Below are 24843 nucleotides of genomic sequence, written 5' to 3' on the forward strand. Positions count from 1 at the left end.
TCTCTCTCTCTCTCTCTCTCTCTCTCTCTCTCTCTCTCTCTCTCTCTGTGTGTGTGTGTGTTTTAAAATGGCGATCTAGCAGTGCCTAAACTTCTTCATAAAATTTTCCCGCCATTGCGGTATAATCTTCTTACTTACGGTCCAACCCTATTTTTGATATATAACAATGATTTATGCCAACAGAAGCTCACATGACACTGTTTTATTGGCTTATGGTAAGGATTAAACCACTGCTAAATTCCATGCTGACAATGGTTTAGGCATTGTAATGAAATGGTTCACAGATAATTTGTTCACCGTCAACCTTGACAAAACCAAATTCTTGTTGTTATATCACACGATTACTTCGGCATTTTGATGATTTTGATGATTCTTTTTTTGTTGGAAAGAGTACCTCAGTGTTGGTCCCATTGAAATTTGAAGAAAATATTCATACCTAACCACCACCACCTCTAAGCGTAGCAAACCAGGCGATGGATCCAGTTTCGCGCACTTACCGGTAACCGTGTTCAATAAGACTTGGCAAATAGATGTAATTGACACTGTGTCAACTCGAATACGCTTCTTTTGGTGTGCCGTAGTTTGTAAAGAGCGGTGTTGAGTACCATCCTACTTAAGCCTAGAGACTATCCCACTGTTAAGCTATACACTCGTCATACAAATCTTCCCCCGACCCATCTCTCTTATCAGAAATCAAGGAGTCTCTATCTGTGATGTCAAATGATGTCGCACTGCCTTCCTTTCTTTACTGTACTTTCTTTTCTTAAATTAAAAGCAAAATTGCGAATGTCTAGTGGCAATAATATTTAGTTGTAAGTGTTCTCTGATTCGCATTAGGTAAAAGTGGCGGTCTATATGCTACAAGTGACGAAACATTCAATTTATTGTCTGTAATTCTCGGACTGGGTTTACACTATCAACTTTTTTCAGTACAAAAATACTCCTGTTACAAATACCTCAGCAATTTCTGTCTTTAATCCAAATCTTTAAGGCCGCATCAAGGTTTAATCCAAGGTTTAAACCAGAATAATAGAACTATCATGAGAACCTAAAACTCTCATTGAAAAGCCAAAAACGCAAGCTCATTAAGTCAACAATTAGATTATTACCAGTATCATATGTCATTAACTCGTTCTCACAAACTGGAGAAGGCCATTCTTCAATTTCAACCACTATAAACAAATATTGCGAAACTATATTCATTTCAAATCCTCAAGTCTCGAACTGCTGCGCCTTTTCTATGTGACTTGAGAGACTTGAAAATATGTATTGTAAATTATACAATAAAGTCCCATGGCTATTGTAATTGGGTTTTGAAAATTAGGGACTTTGCGTAGAGTATTTTAAAGCGTGTGGTACAAGGCGAGGTTGTGCAGTTTTGGATGTGAGACTTTCGGAGTATGGTCCAAAGATCTTAACTGAAGCGAAAACATGAAGATGAGCTCTGGTTGCCTAGTGGGAAAATGGTAGCTTCTCAATAGAATCTCCTTGTGAGAGAGTTCGTCCAGGGAATTACTGCTACCTTATTTGTCCTGCCGGCACGCAGTAATGTGAGCATTACTCCGTTCCAGTTTTGAAGGACAAGGGTGCTGGTGAAATTATTATGAAACTTGTCAACTTATGTCTCAGGGTAACAGGCGTAGAAGCAGTGTCTCTCAGATCTCTGCGACTTAAAGCTCTGAGTGGCTTTATAACTGTTAATGTAGGTGGCAATACATCTCCCTAAGGGTTTAAGAAAACATCTTGATGAGACCCGCATGTCGAAGACGATTAACAAAGGCCCGTACACAACAGTGGAATGTATGTAATCCTTTGCTTGCAAATGACTGGAAAATCGAATACTCTAAAATACAACTACTGCCTAACAATAAAATTCAACAGCTAACAAATAACACACAAAGATTATAAAAATCCGTCAAATAACAACGTACCGAAATTTGACATTGCAAAAAAAGCAGCAAAAATTGTATGTCGGACACAGAAACTTTATACTTATTCATCGAACCTCACTTTCCCGACTTGCGCCACAAACAAAGCTGTACTTGCACAATCGGCGCCGGTGCACGCGATATCATTACCTCTAAACTCCTACGCCCTTGAAACAGGGAGATGGCAGCAAAATTGATACTTAACACTAATAATGTAAATGTCATCTCACTTTATGTGAGTACAGATTATGAGAGTTACATTACTTATTTCGACGTGCAAAATAAAATTTGTAACTTAAATAACTTAAACACAAGGTCATAATAAAAATTGTGACTGTTAATGGCAACATCCTGTAGCCTTACACATTTCACCGAATAACGTTTACCCGAACGACTTCGAATTTTGAACGACTCGATGACTCGATTTGTTTTCGATTGAAGTTTGTGGCTTCCGTAATGTGTTTGCTATAACCCTGTGAAATGAAATACGACGCTTTGGAAATGTTTTTGTTTAACACTGGCCGCGGAGTCGCATCTACTGGTATCGAATATCGACTTGTTACCGATTGGTTTTTGGTTATTATATTTTAAGACGTTATTGTTATTCACAGAATATCATTATCGTTACAGATTTCTCGCTATGGTATGTTTTTTTTAATATTTCGTACATTTCGGAACTGTTACACGCTCCATGGGTTGAGTAGCAATGACAGATGATAGCTCTGTGAACAGACATATCGACTGTGAACTGGCAACCAGTACTATCACAATTTTGACAACTTTACAGGATGAAGAAAAGACTTGTTTGCGTCATTTATATAGCATCTGGTTTACTAAATAAATATACTTACGTAATTATTAAATATTTTTATTATACATGTTATTAAAGTAATGGAATTAGTAGAGTATGAAATAGTATAAAATGGTACTAAAAAGTGAAATCTTTAGAATATTGAGATAGCACCGGTTGTCAGTTCACAGTCGATATCTAATTATCTATCTAAGCTCTTTCACTGCCGACGACTACCTATACCTAATGTGACCACGTCCCGTCCCGCTTTTAGGTGTGTGTCCCGCTGTCCCCAAAAACTTAAAAGTGTCCCTCTTTTACAAAACAGAACACACGTAAGAGTAAATTTAAAAAAATGGCGCGATAGCGAAAAATATATAATGCCAGCCAAAAAGACTAGTTTTACACAAGATTAGTTTTTTTTTAAATTTTGCTTCTTTTTATTTATTTTTATCATTAAATATTTTATAACTTATCGTAAACATGTCTTTTATTTTTGAAACAATAATAAATTTACAGGCGTCCTGCGCTGAGGAAAAACAATGGTACGTAACCCAAACCTTATCTATTTATGTCATCAAGCAGAAATGTGAACACTACTGCGTTTCGGTTTTGAATGGTAAGAGTGCTGGTGAAATTACAGGCACATGGGACATATCAACTTATGTCTCGGATGACAAGCGCAGTGGCAGTGCCCTTCAGTTCTTTGCGACTTGTTCATCCCATCTCTTGGTTCCATAAAAGGACGTCTTCGTCTTGATTCAATTTATCCAAAAAAAGGGACTGACAATGTTAATGCGACAAATAATTATAAAAGGAAAATAAAAAGAAATCACACCGTGGTAAGAAATATGTAATGACATATGTGATCATTTTATTTACTAATAAGTAATAAAATTACATGTAGTTCTTTTCAAAACCAATTGGTGTACCTTCCAAGAAAAAAGTTAGTTACGTAGGTCGATTCAGAGTTGCACGTTCTGTACTGTGATGTAAACCCGTTTTAGTTAAATTGTAAGTTACGTTTATTTGTGTTGATTGCCGCTTAATCGATTGCCATTCCACTTCTTAATTTTTTTTTTCACTTAGGGAATTTTTCTTTCTGTTCGTTTGAACTTTGACCAATAATAACAACAAAAATAAACAAAGGAAAAACGAATCAATCAACGGAAAATCATCTATATAGAAGAATCGCGATTCACCAAAACATTCTTAAGCTTGCGCTTCCGGTCAATGCAAAAATGTAACAAAAAGGAAAACACCCAGTGTTGCCATTAACAAAATTAAATAAAAGTGAAAGTTTCGTTGTCAACAAATTATTTTTACTTTTTTAAATGATTTAACTCTTTCGGTTTTACTTTTACATAATCAAGATGAGAAATACTTGTAATTTACCGATACCTCTCACGTCAGTTGTTGTACGTCAAAATAATTTTTAACTTATATATTACTATACTTTTTTATGTATATTATAGGTTCCATCTTAGAATAATAACGCATAGAACATGCATAGAATGATAGTTTCATATCAAACGAACTGTCACAAATGAGGCAAAAATCAAATTCATGTAGACTAGTTTTAGTAGGTTAATTTTCGGTTTTTGTGAATATTTATATAAAAATACAAGTTGAAACGCGTTACTTCCTTGTGGAATGTGATGTTACTATCTATTTTATGTTTGTCGGACGTATTTTTATTTATTTATTTATTTATTTTTCATGCAAGTCACATTTGTACATACAATATTGACATCTATGACACCCTGTAAGGGTATGGCACTTAGTCGCAACACCCTATTACTATACATTACATTTACAATTTTAGTATCGTCAAGTACACAATAATAATATTAATAATAATTAAAAATATGAACAAAACAATAAATGTCAATTTGATTCTAATTAATTAAATTACTTACTAAAAATTAATTAAATTTGTCAGCATAATATTCATTTAGGTCATAATAACATTTCTCATTTAGCAGTTCTTTTAAATTTTTGATGAAAGTTGTGTCATTTGTCTCATTTCTTAGGTACTCTGGTAGTTTATTATGAATTTTAACGGCATTATAATAAGGACTGTTTTGATAGATAGTCATAGTAGTTCGTGGTAGGTTTAGCTTATTTTTATATCTGGATGGTCTCAAAGGATTTGGTACAGCGCTAATAAATAATTCCTTATGCTTTCTTATAAATTTTGCCATTTCTAATATGTACATAGAGTGAAGGGTTAATATTTTTAAGTTTTTAAAATGTTGTCTACAAGAATCCATTTGCTTGATATTTGTGAGAATACGTACGCACTTTTTCTGTAGGATAAAGAGATCATTTACCTGGGAACTGTTTCCCCATAATATCAAACCGTAGTTCAACCAAGCGAATGCAAAACCGTAATAGGCTGTTAAGGCTGTCTTTAAATTTGTGACACATTTCAGTTGGTACAGGGCATAGGTAAATTGGGACATTTTAGTTTTAATTTTTTCTACATGCGTTCTCCAGTCAAGATGCGAGTCAATTTCTATCCCTAGGAAAGTACATGTATTAACTTTATTTAAGTATTTACCATTTATACATAAATCTAATCCTAAAGCAGGCATTTGCCGCGGTTTAAATTCTATAATTTTAGTTTTGTTGTAGTTAACTTCTAGGTTGTGTACATTTAGCCAGTTTGTTACGTCTTTAAAAGTTTGTTCAAAGTGTAATTTAAAATTTTTGTCCTCTTTGTTGTATTTGAAGATTAGAGAGATATCGTCTGCAAATAAAGTACATGATGTTTTTATGTGCTTAGGTAAATCATTTATGTACAATATAAACAGGATACATCCCAGTACGCTACCCTGGGGAATCGAACAGTTTGTACAGATTTCATTTGACCTGTATGTAATTATTTCCATAGTATTAGTGTTTTGACTTTCAACTTGTACATACTGGATTCTATTTTCTAAGTAGGAGCATAGCCATTTAAACACTTATTTACCGCACATTTCGTCATTTTTAGCTAAAATTCTTAAGCTGTTCGCGGTGCAAGTTGACCTTGAGCACTGACGGCCCGCCCGCTCGTGTAGGCCCTTTGGGAGCGCTTCAATTTGCCTCACTTAGCGTGTGCGGACTAGGTTTCTATGCGTTATTATTCTAAGGGTTCCATATTTAAAAGTAAAGAAATCATTTAGGGTTATGTTTACTTTTAAACATGGAACCTATAATAAAAGCGGTATTTTAACTTACAACAACTTACTCCCGGTATTGATATAGCGAATTGTTCAAAAGTGCAGACAAATACGACAACGTATACCCATGAAAAAAAGAAATGAAAACCATTACATATATAAATGTATATACTATTCCAATCTATATTATTAAATCATTTATACAACTGCCTCCGTGGCCGAACGGTTACCGTGCTGGACTGCCACGCAGAGGTCCCGGGTTGGAATCCCGGGCCGAGAGAGATATTTGTATGGACTACATTTATTTCTCTCGTGAGTTTGGGTGTAATTTGTGGTTGTCTATTTGTGTGTCCATGGCACCCGTGATACAGAGTTTCCCTAGTACGGGGCTATGAATGTGTACACGTTATTATTATTATTTATATTTAGGTACCATTATATGAGCCATGTTTTCTTGAAATAAGTGGTTTAATAATATAGCAAAATTTTTTTTTTTTTTTCAAATTAAACAAAAGGAGCAGTGGTAGTCGACCATTCGATACCCTGTAGAGCCATGTAGGCATAAATTGAATTCTTAAGTTACGAGTACGTACGTAATGAATAAAGTGTAGGCAAACATCATAATGAAACCTGCCCGTAGAAGAAGCTTCGCAGCCCTTGGAAAACTAATAATTTCCAACTTCTTAGATGAGACCTGTGCGCAGCAGTGTACGTATAATGGGTTCGCAATGATAGAATGAAACAAATTGCGTACTGCTATTGTATATCCATTTTAATTACACAACGTTTAATGAAATCGAACCCGGTGCTTCCCCGTCCAGAGGCCACAGTGCAAACCCTTAGGTCACCGAGGTGATCAGGCAACATTGTTTTAATAGGACAGTTTTATTCGCTCACACTGTGCTCTCACAATACCCGAGTTTTTTAATTTTCTGGCACCAAGTGATGGGACAAACAAGTCGTGCGCCTGATGGTAAGCGACACGCCTGCCCATAACGCAAATATCCGAGTGGCAATGCCATTGTGCAACAACAAACGACATATTTTTAGTCGATATAACGCTAAACACATATGATTAATTTATGGTATACAGACATTTGACGTATTCTTGCATGATATAAATGTCACTCGATATAATAGACGATTGATATAACAACTTTCAGTCTAATATACCGATGGCATAATGTTCATTTTATATAAACACTTCAGATATAACATTCACTGAGTATGTTTTATTAATATAATTCCAGTGGTGTTTAGATGCAATGGGATTGAGCGGAATTGTTTGCATTTCCTAGTTGGTCCGACCTCCTCCTGTGGGTTTAGGTTAGGTTAGTATATGCAATTAAACATTCTGCTTAAAGTTTTAATAAATATATTTTATTACACAAAAAGCAGTGATACAAAAACAATTATATTTTGAAATAAAAAAATCTTATCAACATTATATAGGGCGCTTCAACAATTCGTAAAACGAAATATTGTGTTATATTATTTAATACATTATACTGCTTATGCCATTTGATCTTTATGTCACCTAATCATTACATCTAATGTTTGTTATACGGAAGGTTTATTTATTATACACATTGAAATTATGCCTCTTGTTGTTATACCTCTTGTTGATTATATACAGTGAGTGATTATATCCTTAGAAATTATATCAAATGTTGTTATACGAAGTAAAAATACCTTATTCCTTGTTATATCTTCCATTACACACCCGGCAGTAATTTCGTAGACGAACTCTTCCACAAAAAGCTCTGTTACTAAAATCGTTAAATCTGCAAAAGCTCTTAATTATAAGGCACAAATAGGCAAAATCCACACACCAGGCTCCCATGAATAGACGGAAGACCCTCAAACGAAAAGCTAAACATCCAAATTTCTCTTATACAAACAGAAACCGCAAATAAGTTCCGCGTGCGACGAGAGCTTTGGTAACAATGACAAAAGATTTCCACGGAAAATGTTGTAACCATCACACAAAAGGTAATTATGAATAATAATTAAAACAAAGGATGTTCTGCGCCTAGACCGAGAGTACCAAGAACAAACGCGTGTGTACGAAAAGACTGAACACAAAGTCCATGTCAAAATAATCTATATTTCATAGGTAAGCAAATTACACTTGAAGTTGCCATATTGACTAAACTCTACTGCTGCATGCGTACAATTCAAATTCCCCTGAGATGAATGAGCAAGAAACCAGAGGATAATAGGTGTGTCTTAGCGGGGTTACTACGTAAAACTGAATCACCGAAGATGGCGAAGTTACCTACCTCATTAGAATTCGGGTTCTTTATAAGTCCTGAATATAATTCAAATTAATTTTTATTTTTTGTTATAACAAGTGACGGGACGAACAAGTAGTGCACCTGATGGTAAGCTACACGCCAGTCCATAACAGTTCCAGTGTCAGAGCTTTAAACAGCCAAGATCTGAGAGGCTACCGCTGAGTTTATTTACGCAAATCGATTAAAGAAATCGATTATTTACCCAAAACACGTTAAATACATTTTAAGCCATTATTTTAATTTCCTTGTTAACAAATAAACGACAAAAGGAGAAAGACGAAATGTCTGCGAACTTCCCACCTGCGAGGTTATTGTTTACCATTATTATTACGTCAGTAGAAAGCTTGATAGAAATATAATTGTATTCTTTAATAACCGGTAGACAGAGCCACATCTAGGCGGGGCATCAAGGTAGTTTTTGTAAAACAATAGGCGTAATAAAACTTACTCGTTAAGTATTTCTATTTGTCACTTACCTCATTGTTTTTGCGTTATCTCTACTTATAAAACGAATTTTGCTTAATTTAAACAAGAAACTAAATTTAACTTTGAGTTTACTTCGTAATTTTTGCTTAAACTTAAACAAAGTAGTAGTAGAGCTCCTTTAGAGAAGTACTGCTTGCTACCTTAGCTGCTATTTCTACGGTCAAGTAAGTTACTACGTTCTGTTTTTCAAGGGTAATATGAGACGGCATATGGGACTTGTCAACTTATGTCTCAGGGTGACGGGCGCAGTTGCAGGACCCCTCAAATATTTGCAACGGCAATTGGATAGGCATGTCGCATACCACCAGGCGCACGTCTTGACATCATAAAAAAATATTTGTTTTGTTGAAACACAAAAAACTTACTTAGCTCGTAATTTTTGCCTAGTTTCTCTTAGCTTTAGATTCATCACACCACAAAATACCAATACTGAGAGTCAAAATCTTTTTCTATGTCAAAGGTATAAAAGGAAACATCAGGGACACTTCAGTTAGCGAAACCCAAATAGTCTTTTTCTTTAAAGAGCCTCCGGTAAACTATGACCCTGCCTAAATCCGGCACTGTTAGTTTGACGCAAAGCGTTTGTCTCCCTGAATGTGCTTAAGGTAGATTAGAATTGGTCCATGCGAAGGTCTTTATCTTTGTCAACAATTATGCGGTAAGTGTGAGAATACATTTATTACATCTCTATGCGTAATCACAGTGCGCAATTAGCATTAGGTATTATTGTAAGATTACACTTATAGTTGATGAACAAAACTTAAAGAATTAAGCGTCGCGGTATTATATAAATAATAATAATTGTCCGTGTGGCTCCAGAGTTTGATAAAACCCAAAATAGAGTATAATAAGATTAAGACTAGAGTGATCGAATTTGTTTATTCATTTGTAAACTTTTATGCTTTGTTCGACAGCTTTTATATTTTGATTTATAATCTTCTGTATAAACTTATATAGTCAATGACAAACTTTGTTAGTTTATAATTCATTGTTTACATTACGTAAAAGTTATGCTAAAATTAAGTACGTTAAAATAACAGTTATTATTGCTTACACACGTGTTAACTACCTGATAGCAAGTAATTATAATTCATATATCACAAAGTGTAAAGGGATCACTACACTTATCTACTTGAATTCGGCTCGAGCCGATTAGAAAAAGCTTTTTATAGCACTTAAGCTCACTATACATAGCAATCAAACAAGACATAAATACTTCTTACTACATATATACATTTTAGTAGCAATAGACCGCCATGTGAAAGAGTTCGTCCAGGTTAGTACTGGCACCTTACGTATTGCTGCTGCCAAGCAGTAATGTCAACATTACTGTGTTCCGGTTTTGAAGGGTAAGGGTGTTGGTGAAATCACAGGTACTTGGGACTTGTCGACTTATGTCTTAAGGTGACGGGCTCAGTGGTAGTACCTCTCAGATCTTTCCAATTTAAAGCTCTGAGTGGCACTGTAACTGTTATGGACAGGCGTGTAGCTTACCATCAGGCGCACGGCACGACTTGTTCGTCCATCACTTGATGTTATAAAAAAAAACTTACCATAAACTATCCCAAAAAATACTATAAACAAACCGTAGAGTTGATAATAACTATAATACAAGGTCGTTGAACTTGGGTAAATTTGTAATCCAAGAGTGATATGGAATAGGACTTTAAAGAAACTTATTCCGTACTTATTAAACATTAACGACCTCCGTGATTAAGTAGCTCCGTGGTTAAATCTTTGAGGTCTCGGGTTCGAACCTCTGCTGGGTCAGTGTAAAAAACCAACTTTTCTATATTGTCTCATCATTCGTTCATTGGATTACAAATAAACAGACCTTATACAACAGTGTGTAATGAGGTGGAGGTATTTCCCGTTCCTGATCTAGGTGGTGTAAACCTGTATCTTACGGGTTACAATTCTTTGACGCACATTTGGACACTTCATGTCACGTCTAGACCACAAAATCAAAATAATCTTTATTTCATTAAGCATTATTACACTTGAAATCGTCACATTGGTTAAACTCTATCGCTTATTCGTAAGGCAGATTCCCCTGAGAAGAATAAGCAAAAAATTCTAAGAGTTACTCTTTATAAATAACATTTGTACACATTCAACATTTACAATATGTATAGGGGTTAAAGTATGAAATTGCCGTTTTATTGCAATAGGTTCTTTGAATTTTCATAGAATCTTCATGGTTTGAGGTTTTCGAATGAAACTTTTTTCAAATGGTTTCTGTGATTTTTTTTTTTAAATTTGAAACATTTGAATATCGACTTTCAATTGTTTTTGTTATTCAATTTAGACAAGAAAGATGGATACTGCGAAATTTCGAGTGATTTTTGAATACGAGTTCCGACGCGGAACTAACGCGGCAGAAACAGCCCGCAATATCAATGCTGCGTTTGGAGAGGGGTCTACTAATGAACGCACCGTGCGATTTTGGTTTAAACGCTTTCGTGATGGTAATTTCGACTTAAAGAACGAGCCACGAGGAAGACCGCTCACACAGGTGAATAACGATGAATTAAGAGAGATAGTGGAAGCCGATCCTAGTCAAACTACCCAGGAATTAGCGGCATGGTTTAACGTTACCTTACCCACAATATTGACTCACTTGCGTCAAATCAATAAAATAAAAAAATACGAAAAATGGGTGCCTCATGATTTGACTGATCTGCAGAAAGAAACGCGTGTTGAAACTTGTGTTGCCTTGTTGAACCGGTACAGAAATGAAGGAATATTGGATCGAATTGTAACATGTGATGAAAAGTGGATTCTTTATGATAACCGGAAAAGAAAAATGCAATGGCTGACCCCAGGTCAAATGCCACAACAGTGTCCTAAAGCAAAACTTACCAATAAAAAGGTAATGGTAACTGTTTGGTGGTCTCAGCATGGTGTTATTCACTATAGTTTTCTCCGATCTGGTCAAGCAATAACGGCAGATGTCTATTGTGCCGAACTCCGAACCATGTTGACAAAACTAGCAGTAAAACAGCCCCGACTCATGAATCGATCTTCACCATTATTGCTCCACGACAACGCGAGACCTCACACAGCACGAGAAACCATTTTGACCCTTCAGGAACTGCAGTTAGAAACCATTCGTCATCCTCCGTATTCACCAGACCTTGCTCCAACGGACTACCATTTTTTTCGTGATTTGGACAATTATCTACGTGACAAGAAGTTTTCTTCCCAGGAGGCAGTACAAAATGCTTTCACACAGTTTGTGCAGTCTAGATCGTCGGAGTTCTATCGCAAAGGCATTAATAACCTTCCCATTAGATGGCAGCAATGTATAGATAATAATGGCAACTATTTTGATTAAATAAATTTGTTAAAAATTTAAAAAATAAACACTTTAGATTTTCAGTACAAATCGGCAATTTCATACTTTAACCCCTATTATTTCTTTTTGTTTTCAAACATCAGAGATCGCGACAACCTCCATAACCTAAACGGGTTACTACCACGGAATTTTGTCATCCAAGTACGCAGAAGTTATATAATAACCTTTAGTATAAAGTTTTTGTTTCACTATACTTTTAAACCTCGTGAATGGCAAATATTGTATATCAACCGGAATCTGCTTGTAGAAGCGTATACATTGTCCCTTAAATAAATCACATGACGTCCTTTTCGCTCTCAAGCCGATTCCGAGTCTATAAGTGTGGTGACTACCTTACTTGATATTAATTATAGTCCTGTTTAAGAATCACGATAGGCGTATTCATAGTCTGAGACAAATATTGCCTGTCAAACTCAAATCGCATCATTAGCTTTTCGACCTCGAAGCTCGCGTTACAAAAGCTGCCATTAATTCGGCTGTAGTGACAAGTATAAATCCGAACTTACATCATCGTTTGGATTTGATGAGGACATGACTGCTATTTGATGCAAATTGTGCCATACTATAAGCTATAACGCTATTAGTGTCTGCCGAAATATCACTTGGCGTAATATATCTATGGCGTTTGATTCTGAAAGAAACAAGCGATCTTGATCACGTAAAAATGACACGTATGGACCAATGAGTGACGTACCCTAGACTTTACAAATATGGAACACAAATACTATATACTCTATAGTGCCTAAAGTTCATTGTTAAACAAAACTAAGTCAGCCGCCAACATGAGATCTTAACACGAAGCAACGATCGAACATTGTGATTTGACATAAGTATTTGTGGAGAACTTACTCCGAAACGTCAAACGACAATATCACATCATTTTTTGACATTACTTTCATTGTGAAACTGACTTTTGTGTAGTACGTATGAGCTTCGGTGCGGACGCAGTCACATAGTACTAGGAACTAGTGGAGTAAATTCATAAATGATTATCGTGTTGTGAAAATATCATGATATTGAATATTATGGTTATATTTTCACTTACAATAACAAAACTTTTATATACACTACAGCTGTAATGTAATTGTTAGTTATACATCAAAAATATAGAACAAAACACAATGAAATAATTTTGGGAATTCAATGAGATAGATTCATTTCCAATAAATATAGTTTGTTTATTTCAATCTCTGTTAACAAATTAAAAAATAAAAACTATTTTGATTTTTGCTACTATTCTTCGAAAGCAGCCAAATAAATACAAGCCAATAAAATCACATACGAATTTACCTGCTTGCTATTTTTAAACCATTTACTTTACTAACAGTACAATCCAAATAAGTGAAATTTTACGAGAGTGTATCATCATGAGTTCTCCCAGAAATGTAGCAAGCCGATCAGAAGAAGCTTAATTTCCATGAATGTAAGAGCGAAAAACTAACTATAAACTGCCCCCGTGGCCTAACGGTTACCACGCTGAACTGCCGGAAGAGATATTTGTATGCCTTAGAATAATAGCGCACAGAAACCTAGCCCGCACACGCTAAGTGAGGCAAATTGAAGCGCTCCCAAAGGGCCTACACGAGCGGGCGGGCCGTCAGTGCTCAAGGTCAACTTGCACCGCGAACAGCTCATGAATTTTAGCTAAAAATGACGAAATGTGCGGTAAATGAGTGTAAAAATACGTCAGACAACCATAAAATAGATACTAACATCACATTCCACACGGAAGTAACGCGTTTCAACTTGTATTTTTATATAAATATTCACTTAAACCGAAAATTAACCTACTACTGAAACTAGCCTACATGAATATGATTTTTGCCTGACTTGTGACAGTTCGTTTGATATGAAACTATCATTCTATGCGTTATTATTCTAAGGCCCTACATTTATTTCTCTCGTGAGTTTGAGTATAATTTGTGGTTGTCTATATGTATATTCCCTAGTGTGAGGCTTAGAAAAAAATAAACGTAAAAAGTCGTGCGTGTCGCATCGGATTTCTTCAGAACGCGGCTCGATCAAGGTCGGCAACGAAGAATGCTGGCTGATCTTGGTTTAGAAATGTGACAAAACGCAACCGCACCAAGCTATTCTGCGTTAATAAGTTTGGTGACACCCTTATAAAAAAAAGTAAACATCGTGAGAATATATGATAAATCGCATTTGCAAATGACAAGATAACAATACTGCCCTCCTTGTCATAACTAACGGAAATCGTTTTGGTAACTTTCGAAACTTTAGCACTTAAAGTTTTTTATTATTTGAATACTGTTAATTACGCTGATTTCGTTTTACAGTGAAACTGAAAAAGATCAGATAAGATAAAAGAGAAAGATATATATATATATATCTCTTATCCGATTAGAGGGGGTAGTAGACCTTGTTTTGCTGATTCCGGATACGTTAATAACTCAATTTCGCTAAAAATGTCTATTAGGCTAGTTTTGAAACTTTTCATTATTAATCTTTATTACGAGTAAGCAACTACCTAATGATTACGGTAGTTAATTTTGTTTTACGGTATTAATAAATTGATTTGCTTACAAAATGCCTGAATGAAATGGTGCTAAATAAAAGTATAGTATTCAATAACCTTGAATCCGAGGTACAACGAAATAAAATACAAAATGAAAACTGACGCAATTGAATTGTGTAGGTGCCATTCACATCAATACAAGTAATGACTATTGTAGTCGCAGAGTCGCGACTGTAATCTCGACAATTGTCGCAGACAATCGTCTAACGGGGTTAAATCGATCAGTCCATATTTTTGACGAGTCGATTACCGAGGTCAGGGATTATTGTGATTATTTTTACAATTTGCCATTACAGTTTCTAGTCATTGTTCTTTTAGATATATTGTGCCGTGTGCGATTAGAAAGGGACAACTGCCTGACTTTATTACTGGTAGGTAAGAGCAGTGGTACCCCAGTGAGAAACCGGTGATAGCCCAGTTACTTTACCAGGACTGTTGCTTCAGCTGTATCAAGCACAAGTACGGTCATGCATGGAGTACTGCTGCCACCTTTGGGATGGCTCTGCTGCTTACCAACTGGCCACCTTGGATTCAATTGATAAGCGTGTCAAGAGGCTAAATAGGTGACGAGGGATTAGTAGAGGCGAAACTGCAGAGCCTTGAACACCGCCGCAAAGTTGCCTGCTTATCGATATTCTACAGGATATATAACAGAGAGTGTGCGATTGAATTACACGATTTAATTCCGCCTTCCCCTTTCCATCATCGGGGGACTAGGCGTAGGCTTGGGTTCCACCCCTATGTTGTGGATATTCCAAAGATTCGCACGAAGCGTTATGCTTCCACATATATATGGAGAACGGCTATGGAGTGGAGTTCCCTGCTTGCTTGTTCGCTGAACGGTATAACTTGGTCGTTTTCAATGCGAGAGTGAATAGGCACTATTTACGTGTGGATGCTCCATCGTTGACCTCATCTTTACTTTCCATCAGGTGAGATGAAGGTCAAATGCGCATTTATTTATACTTATAAAAAAAGAGAACTGTGGCTTCCCAATTCAGAGGTCGTCGGACATTTATAAATATTTAATTTTTCTTCTCTAGTCAATGACAAGAACCAATAAAAAACAAACTGGTGCTAAATTTCTTTAGCCAGACAGCAGCCACTTCTACGTCTCTATCCGTTTCCTTTAGAAATTTTTCGGTTGTAGACAGACGGCTACAGTTGACACGATAGCAGTTAAAAGATACTTTGTGTGGGGGATCCTAAAAACACAATTTTGAGTCTTTGATATATACCCATCTCACCAAATTGTCTCTACATCGGCCAACTTAGTCTTGAGACGGCTCAGACGATTACTGGAATATGTGGACTTTTAAAAGTCAAGTGAGAGCCTATAACTTAAGAGCGTTGGCGCATTACGGCCGATTCGTATCAGTTCCGATTCCGAGGAAATGACGATCCGAAATGGCATTTTATCTCTAACTATACTGTGTGTTTATGAATGACTATATGGTGTTCTGTCTAGTTAGACGAAAATGACCTCAAAGATAGAAATTTACTAGTTAACCTTAAATAGAGTATCTGGGAAACCTAAACGCCGGCAGCCAGAAGTAATATCATTACCGGCAGCTATCTTGCTCAACGCATTAGCATAGCCTTACAAAAGAGGAATTAACGTTAATTTAATCCTACTTTTAGTTTTTAGCATTTAAGCTTTCATTATGTTACCTTTTATTATATTTTAAAATATTGTCTAATAAAATGGTGAATTATATTATTATTGTAATAAAATAGTACGGATGGGCATTAAGTTATTAACCTCAAGAAAAAAACAAAAAAGCACTTTTGTTACAGTTTCGCAACGTGACAACAAAAAGTCCAAACGTCAGAATATCATGCGTATGGCCTCAAATAAAGCAACACAACGTGACAATTCTTTGTTGTAAATTTGTACCCTAGGACATTTAAAATAGCGTTCAGATTTTTATAGCTTACCCTATGGCTGAATACGTCTTGGCATTTTTTTTATAAATGGATTGCGTTCGCAAAGTGTGGCAAAGTGCAATGAACTGCGAGATTAGCGACCGTAACCCGAATGACGCCGTGGTCAAATCAATTGTATGAATGGTCATTTGTGTTACGTGCTATTATTCGCACAGGCTTTTCTCAAATCACCACAAAGTCCAGATTCCCGCTAGCTACCTAAACCACCTGTGGTTCGTATATCTATAGCTTTCATTTTGAAGTTACATACATTTGTTAACATTTGGTAGCAATCAAATTGATTGAAAAGAGATCTAATGGTGAAGTTTTGAAGTGTTGGGGAGGAGAGAAGTAATTTGAATGCAATAGAGAGGATAAGGGGGAGAATATTTGGACATTCGTTACTAAATGACGAATTTGTGAGAGTCATAATTGGCAGAGAAGACCAAAAATGGCATATAGTGGATAAATAAAAACAACATCAAAGTGAAGAGCCATAAAGAGGTCAAAGAGTTGGCTATGAAGCTTGGGGAGTGGAGAAGGCTACACCGACAAAAGTCTGGCTCTTAAATAGGGAAGGAGAATATAGTGAAACAACATGCATTTTAAAGAGTGTTTTTGAAGAAGTGGGACACTACGGAATAAAGGAGACGATGATGATGAATCGATGACCTTTGCAGCTTCTATTATATGGTAGAGTGAACTGGTCACGAGTAATGCCAATATAATGTGCAGTAGTGACAAAAATAGGGAAAGCTATTTTGAGAAGGTTGAGTAAATAAAAGTAGAGTGGCGAAAGAGATATACAGACCCAATGTAAAAGGCAACTTCGAAGCTGTAGAGCTCCTTGGAAAAGAGTTCTACAGGGAAGTACTGGCGAAATTACAGGCACACAGGACGTGTCTTTGTCTTTTGCAATTTAAAGCTCTGAGTGGCGCTTTACCTGTTATGCACAGGCTTGTCACTTACCACCAGGCGCATGACTACTTCATTTCGTCAAAGAGGATGTTAGGATCGTACAGTGGCGATCAAAAATGTCTACCGACCTCAATGGGCGTGAAAATATATATTTATTTGTAACATCTCTTGTAGACCTTTTTGGTGACATAAATGCATTTGTGTATGTTGCTTGTGGTAGAGTGGAATGAACTGCGATTATCCAGCGGCCATAACCCGAATGACTCCGCTCTAATGGTCGGTCATCAGATCAGTGCGATCGTGATTTGGAACACGTCATAGCGCTAGAGCTACTAGTGCAATTAGATATTTTGTAACGTTTCTGATTGTACTTCTACACGTGTGCAATTTTAAAGGGTAATAACAAACTTCCCGCGGCCGCTGTAGCTGTGACTGAGACACAAAAACGCCATTGCAACGCTTGGCCAGAATCTAATCAATGAGAGCTAGTTACTTGCTCATTCTTGTCAGAGGAATATGCCTTACGAATTAACAGTAGAGTTTAATCAATATGACAATTTCAAATGTAATTTGCTTAAGGTTCTGTAGTGTTTGAGTACCGTCATATTTGATATTTTAATTAGCAAAAATACGACGATCTTTTTTTGTTCAGTAGCGAGTACCATAGATAATAGAATTTTGATTCAGAACTAAAAAGAGCGCCTTTGTGATTTGGTTTCTGGACAGATTAACGTATAGGAGTAGAAAAAAATCATAATGGTTCTTTCCCATACACCCCAGTTTAAAAAAAAATAAAGCAGCAAAACGTGGTCTACAAGTATCTAAAACTACCTACTAATGTATTAAAGAGTCTCATAACGCGTACGTTGACGGATATATTACAGATTTACAGATACAAGAGATACATTAGAGCTCATCAATGCGCAAGTTTAATTCTGTTACAACGCAGTACGTGATTACGTGATGGGCCTGAGACAAAAAGTGTCAGTCAATAAGTTTCTTTCGAGATAATGGACAAAAAACGCATTCTTACATACGGCACTGTCACGCTAGAGTTAATGAACTGCAGTAACTTGTCATTAGTGATGTGATTTTGCTGTGACATGATCATACTGTATGATTGCAAGCGTTGACGATAATCAACTACTTTGTACTCTGTGGTGATATCTTACAATGTTATATTTATGAACGCACATGTATAATGTGTGCATAAATCTTAGAAATCTAATAGTATATGTTTGAGAGATTAAAGAAATTCACATTATTACACCAGCGTCACAGTTTATGAAAAATAGAGATAATCATAAAATTAATAAAATAGTAACAAATTAATTTAAGGGGCGATGTGTGAAGCGTACGCTTCTATAATAAGATCTGGTTGATATTCCAATTTGCTAGTTTTTACACTAAATGTTATTGGACAGCTTCTGGATACTTAGATGACAAAGTCCGTGGTAGTGTTTCGTTTAGTTCTTTCAGATTGTTTCTGTCTAATGATATTTGCAGTATATGTTTCAGCTGCAGTAGAGCACCTTGTGAAAGGGTTCTTGCAGGGAAGTACTGCCACCTTACCTATTTCTGCCGCCAAGCAGTAATGTTAGCATTATTGTGTTTCGGTTTTGAAGGGTGCTGGTGAAATTACAGGCACATGAGACTTGTCAAGTTATGTGTCGGGGTGACGGGCGAAGTGGCAGTGCCCCTCAGATCTTTGCTATTTAAAGCTCAGAGTGGCACTGTCCCGTCACTTGATATTACAAAAAAATATTGTACATGATAAATGTGTACAAATGTTTATTTACAAAGAGCAACGTAAAAAAAATTAAAAAAAAAAGTAAACTTGTAATTGCAATGTCTAAGCTAAGTAAATGATTACCCATATGTTAAACATCTTGTTTGTGCTTATTTTCTTTACTCATATGTTGGTGCAAAAATCTAAATAGCTTTATTTAATACAGTGAATGATGTGTTGCATGTTGATATAATTGATCGCTACAGAGTTGTACTGGTAACTACTAATGTAATATTGCATTTTTGTAAATCTGCTAAAGTTGCATAGAAGTGATCACAAGCGTAGTGCGTGTCTCGAGTTTGCAACTCGTGTGCACGGGAAGATCCTCCATCTTTTCAACACGATGCTTCAACCGACTTAGGTACAGCCCCGTATCTGTCCACATTAGTTTTGATTATAGTGACTCTCCCTACCGACCCTTAGGGTATACGAGAAGGACACTATGACCTGTGCGTGCACAAGAACCATCTAAATTCAGGTTCTGACCCCAGATCCGCCAGTGTACAGGGTTGTCACAAACCGTTGTCACTCACTTCATCCTGGTTCTCGAGAGACTCATGCCTCGAGTGAGTCACCCCGAGTGCACGTACAGTACTCTCCCGGTTTTCCAGATAGGTACCGGAGCTTATTCCATCTTAAGGGCTCACGAGCCACGCGCGTTTCCTCGCCTTAGGCCCTTGATTAGACGGCTACTAAGACGCTGGACGAACATGTCCAAGTCCGGGTCCACCAGAAACGCCCGTGAAGGCGCATCACGGTCATAAGGGAGACAAATTAGGGAATTAATACGGTTCATTGGGTTTCACCCACTTTCCGTTCATCGGTTTCAATAAAACTTAGCAAATAAATGTAAATCCACAAATTTTTGAGATCAGTTTTATTACAAAAAAGTTTGAATTATTATTGGAATTAGAATAAATTTTCCATCGCCAAAGTGAAAGAAAGGTCGGCTTTACACGGCACCAGTTTCCGGGAGAGGAAATTTACGAAATATAAATGGAAATCAACATTTAGTTGCTGCTTTGTGGCTGCAACTAGAAACCAAATCTATTATAGCCCCTTCCAAAAACTAGTAATAACAATTGATTGCCAATATTTCCTCTTTAACAACGCTTTTATTGCTCGCAACGACAAACCAGAGCCATTGTGCGAATTTCATAACGCTCATAGCAAAACATAGCGCTAAAATGCCTTTTGCAATAGCCTCGAACCTTCCCACGTGCCTGTACCCCATCCCGTTTTTCTCTCCATCGTCTGTCACACGCTCCGGTTCAACCTGCAACAATTAAACGTTTCGCATGCGTTTGCGCAACACCACGCAATTCTAGTACTTCGCATTAATCAATTGCGTCAATCGGAACGTCCTCGTTATGTTAAGTGATGATGGTGAAGATGGTGACTGTCATTTTATATTGCTTCCTACTTTCAAGTTTTAAATATCACCTCATATGATCTGTCGTGACAAACCTAAACACTGAAATAGTACATTATGTGTTAAGAACGTTAACTAAGAAATTACTAACTAGGGTCTATTAGAATTTAATAAGTCGAGTTTTGTATTTTTTACCGTCCACATTTACGAGGAAATAAACACAATATAAATATGGTTCACAGCAAGTGGAAGAAAAATCAATTATAATGGATAGATACAATTCTTTAGTATCTAGTATATAAATTAAGTTAAATATATCTTTTATATTATTAACTTGAAAACACACAAAACCGTCACACAATCCTCTTAAAGTTTTTTCTCAAATGCTGTTTTTGATATTACAGTGTATTGGTTTGACACGGTAGTAGTGTAATTATACATTATTTTCAAGAATCTAATTCGATAGAGACATAGTTGCTGCATGTTGATTTCCTGGTCATTATTAATAATAACAATACGCGAGAGTTGGCATTTATTGAATGTGATAAAAATTCCAGCCACCCAATTTTTTGCGGGGTGCATTTTTGTGGCTTGTCATATCCAGCATAAATACAAAAAGCAGTAGGACTTCTAGATACGCCAAGCTTCTGTTTTAATTTAATGAAACAAGGCGAGTATGCGACTTTAACGGGTTCAGATTTGATTACTCAGATCTGTCCACAACAGTATCCTTCGGCGGTTCTTTAACCTGACTTCCTGACCCCGCCTGACTGTGGTATTGCAGGGGAATACCATATCCTCAAAGGCGAATGGCGGGTGTTTCGTACAAATTGCCAAAATATCTTGGCTGTGGTCTGAGGACTTCGCTCGCTTTCCAAAGATTATTTATTCCAGGGTTGTGAACCTTTTTCGTCATGGCGGTTTTTCTTCACTGTTAGCGAGATTCGACCGACGATTCGACGATTTCAAACATTCACACATGCGGCCACAGAGATTCCAATTACCAACCTCTTAATTGCTGCCTCGGTGGCCGAACGGTTACCGTACTAGCCTGCCACGCAGAGGTCCCGGGTTCGAATCCCAGCCGCGAGAAATATTAGTACGGATTACGTTTATTTCTCTCGAGAGTTTGGGTGTAATTTGTGGTTGTCTATACGTGTGTCCAGTGTGTGCATTATTATTATTATAATTGAGATGCAATCATTCTTCCATTGGGTTACAACCGCTCATAAAAAGTCTCACCAGGAGATCATAAAAGAAGAGAACCGTATATAGTAGAAAATTCGAAAAGCTTCATGAGTTTGTCACGTTTCAAAAACGCATTTATTAAGACACTTCGGGTAACGGGACGAACAAGTCGTGTTGTAAAGGACACCACACACGCTTACTTATATCAGTTGTAGTGCCACTTACAGATTTAAATCGCAAAGACCTGAGGGTCACTGCATGTACATCCGTCATCCAGGTACATAGTTTTTTTGCTCCGTTCGGCCACACCGGCGACGTTGCTGGACCTGACGAGACTATATTACTCCACAAAGTCTGAAGAGATAGTGGAGTACTTGATAGTGGATGTCGAGCGGTTGGAGTCACGCCACAACGTAAATTTTAATTCATTTGTGACAAGAGTGCTGACCGAACATCTGTCAACCTTCATTAAAGGAAGAGTTTTGGCCCAAGGGTGTCATATATCGGCGATTCCGCGGCCGGTTACCTGACACCAGATTGCGCCACAGGTAACCAACAAATGCAATACGTGTAGATTAGTTATTTAGTTTATTTTATTGTTATATATTGTATGTAGGTTAGTCCTTAAGGTATATATTATATGAGTCATGTAGCCTGAAATAAAACAAAACAATAATTTAATTTTGACAAGTCCCTTGTGTTAATAGTTTCACCAACGTCCTTAAAGCGTTTGTGCACTATTCGTATAAGCTCCGAATCCCAGAAATGTCAGTCCGAAATATCACAGGGATCATTTTGTAGAAGTGTACAAGCAATATCCGAAATGAGTCTAAGTTTTTTTACATTTGTATATGTCTTGGATTCGAAAGGAATACGAATCAAAACCTAATGCAGTAATGCTGACATTACTGCTTGGTGGCAGAAACAGGTATGGTGGCAGTTCTTCCCTATATGTACTCCCTCAAAAGAATCTCTAATGCTTCTCAACCAACATATCGAGTACTACGCTAGTAAATTAAGTAAATATGCAGTCATTTAATTTTACAGTTATTTAGCTTTAACAGATAACTTGCTGTAGTATATAATTTACTAGGTGGACGCGCAAAACACTTCATTAGTATTATTTGTGTCAAGCAACTGTCAAGTGTCAAGAAAACCTGGATGTAACGTTAGGAAGAACTAACCCAAGGCGACGGTTGCAAATTCCTGTAGTTAATACTGTCCATCATGCCAAAGACTATATTTTTACTATGTTCAAAGACCTCTGGTGGAATGTACGACTTTAATTTCTAAGTTATGTACAGTCCGGAGTACTTAAACTTACATTTTGAACTTTGTAACTGTCGGAATAGAGTTTAATTTACATCTACGCCGAACTTGATGTGCTCTATACCTAATGTGACTATTATTTTTGTCCCTCGGAGCGGGACACCTATAAAATAATTATTGATTTTAAAATAAAACATACGTTTATGATAATTACGGAATTCAAAAATTTTAAAAAAGAACTAGTCTTGTGTAGTCTAGTGAGCTGGCTTTATATATTCGTCTCATGTTTTGTCAAAGCGGGACATTGTTAAGTATTTTGGGAACAGCGGGACACGAAGCTTAATAGCGGGGCTGTACCGCTATGAGCGGCACGTCAAGGACGTATGGTCACGTTACCTATACCCTGTACATTTATGTATATTTAGTGGAAACATCTATCGCTAATCGAAAAGGAAAGCCTGGTGTGAAACCTGCAGGTAAAATATAATCAAAACATTTCTTTTTTATTCGCCATAAAGTACTAAATGTACACAATATTCCGCAAAACAGTGTTGCCCAACCGACAAGTCGGTTTTTTATCGATATTTTCCGAGTGACGCAACGCGCTTGCGCCCGCGCAACTGCTCGTTAGGACATGTGAACGTGTCACTGCCTATCACAATTCCTGTTTCCAACTTCAATTTAGAAACCAACTGTTTCACAATATTGATCGAATATCAAACTTGCCACAGTATAACTGAAAACGAATTTTTACATATAAATAGAAAATATGTGATCTATATATTTACAGTATACATATACATATAATTGTTAGTAGTGCCTGTTCTGTAGCATCGTCATCAACCCATTTATACGTCCCGTTACTGAGTACGGGCCTTCTCTCAGGCGGGATGATTAAGTCATAGTCCGCCACGCCACTGGCCTGATGCAGGTTTGGGAACGGGGTTCACACGTTTTCCAAGTGTTGTGAACCTTCATCGACGTGTAAGTTTCATTATGATGTTTTAAGTTACCGAAAAGCTCATGACACAATTTAATTTGAAATTTTAAAATTTTTAAATTTCGTATAAAAATTCCGAGAAAAGCAGAAGCTTGACAGGCGGTAACCACTAGGCTACAACGGCTTAGTGCCTGTTATTTGTAATTAATATTAAAACATACTAAGCTGTATTGTTTAAGCTGTCTATCATACATTTGTTCCTATCTACCGACCCGCGAGGTAGGGTATTCCGGAGAGTCTACGGGCTCGACGGCAAGACCAGGATATAGCGGGGACGCCCGCTAAGCTCTTCGCCTGTAATACGCCTTTACGGGCGTCTTTGGTGGACCCGGACTTGGGTATGGACTCGCTGGGGTTTGTGGTGAGCTGCAGAGACGGACATGTTTGTCTGTTCTAGTCTTAGTAGCACGTGAGTTGCCCTTTAAGTTGGCAGCTATGTCCGGACATTGTCGCAGGACACTGTAGTGTATGTAGAAAGATATGGGGCTGTCTATCATACAGGTGACTTTGAATTAAATTAACAAATATAATTAATAATAATAATAATGCAATTGTGCCTCGTTGCCATTGCGGCCCGCACTGCGTCGTCATCACCCGTTAAGGTGCATCAAAAAATTCCCAATAATATTTATAATGGGAATACCGCCTCTCCCATTTCGAAATTCAAAATTAATCCTTTAGGCCTTGAGAGAGGCGGGAATCTAAAATAAATATAATAATGTGCTAAATAACCACACCATTTGTCTGGTCTCCAACTAAAGATTCCGTTTACTATATTTACCAGAGCAATGGAATCCGCTTTGGACCAATTCCCGG

The 24843-nt window shown here is 36.9% G+C and overlaps 1 protein-coding gene across 4 annotated transcripts in view; it reads right to left on the reverse strand.

Moving 5' to 3' along the window:
* Positions 1-24843, reverse strand: part of LOC113230550 — a 252997-nt gene that overhangs the window by 212083 nt on the left and 16071 nt on the right. The gene's annotated exons all lie outside the window — the stretch shown is intronic.

Source organism: Hyposmocoma kahamanoa, unplaced genomic scaffold (genome assembly GCF_003589595.1).
Source record: "Hyposmocoma kahamanoa isolate Upper Pololo Valley unplaced genomic scaffold, ASM358959v1 63, whole genome shotgun sequence".
In the NCBI taxonomy this organism is placed as follows: Eukaryota; Metazoa; Arthropoda; class Insecta; order Lepidoptera; family Cosmopterigidae; genus Hyposmocoma; species Hyposmocoma kahamanoa.